This window comes from Micropterus dolomieu, unplaced genomic scaffold (genome assembly GCF_021292245.1).
Source record: "Micropterus dolomieu isolate WLL.071019.BEF.003 ecotype Adirondacks unplaced genomic scaffold, ASM2129224v1 contig_15013, whole genome shotgun sequence".
Taxonomy (NCBI): domain Eukaryota; kingdom Metazoa; phylum Chordata; class Actinopteri; order Centrarchiformes; family Centrarchidae; genus Micropterus; species Micropterus dolomieu.
In genome coordinates, this window is record NW_025743999.1 from 1 (window position 1) to 857 (window position 857).

Consider the following 857-nt stretch of genomic DNA (forward strand, 5'->3'; position numbering starts at 1 on the left):
GGTTCTTCAGCACATAAAGAACAAAATCCCAGCCGGCCTAAGAATAAGAAGCCAGGGTCTTTGGCATTGCGGGCAAGTTGCATGTTTAGTACCCTGTAGACCCGGGTAGGATGACTTTCGCTACAAATGGTGAGAGAGGTGGGATGGCTTGCCATGAGGTTGTTGGAGTGACCCTATGATCCAGTGACCGTATGACAGAGCCCCAGGTGAGATATAGAAGTTTCAGCTGCTGCTGCACCACCAGCACCACCACCCCCCAAACTATCAGATAGATTAAACTCAAATTCATCCTCAGCACTGCTCCACTGAATATAGTTTATTTCTGTTTACCAAATCTACTTTATACCTTGAGTGTATCTTTGTGCGAGGTGGGGATTACTCCTGACGACTGTGCAGGCTGGCGGGGAGGACAGGTAATCCAGGGGGAACAGGGCGAATTTCCTGAAGACAAAAGACAGAGCAGATAAGCAGGCAAACAGAGAACTAACTAGACTGGTTTAAACTGTGATCAGAGGCTGGTGTGAAGCATACTCAGGTTACACAACAATCTGAGAAGGACTGGAGAGCTGGCCAAGGTTAAGTAGTGAGCGGTGATGAGGGAATGCAGAACAGGTGCTTGATTGAGACAGAGAACAAGTGTGCCAGAGCCGTAGTGAACCAGAGGCCACGCCCACCAGCTCCAGGAGACATGGAAGAGAAGACAGACAAAAACAAAACCCACCAAGCACACAGTAAACACCCAAAAGGCAAATCGAAAGCCACACACACACACACACACACACACGCAGCCACCAGCCCGGGTCACGATCAAGAGGGTGTTACAGTAATATAGACTAGAAGGTGATCTTTACCTACAG

General features: G+C 48.8%; 1 long non-coding RNA gene across 1 annotated transcript; it reads right to left on the reverse strand.

Annotated features, from left to right (window-relative positions):
- Positions 1-301: 301 nt before the first annotated feature.
- On the reverse strand, positions 302-836 carry LOC123967076. The gene is made up of 2 exons (XR_006824184.1): positions 532-836; positions 302-441 (listed from the first exon to the last, which is right to left on the reverse strand). It is a non-coding gene; the product is annotated as an uncharacterized LOC123967076 (long non-coding RNA).
- Between the last annotated feature and the right edge of the window lie 21 nt (positions 837-857).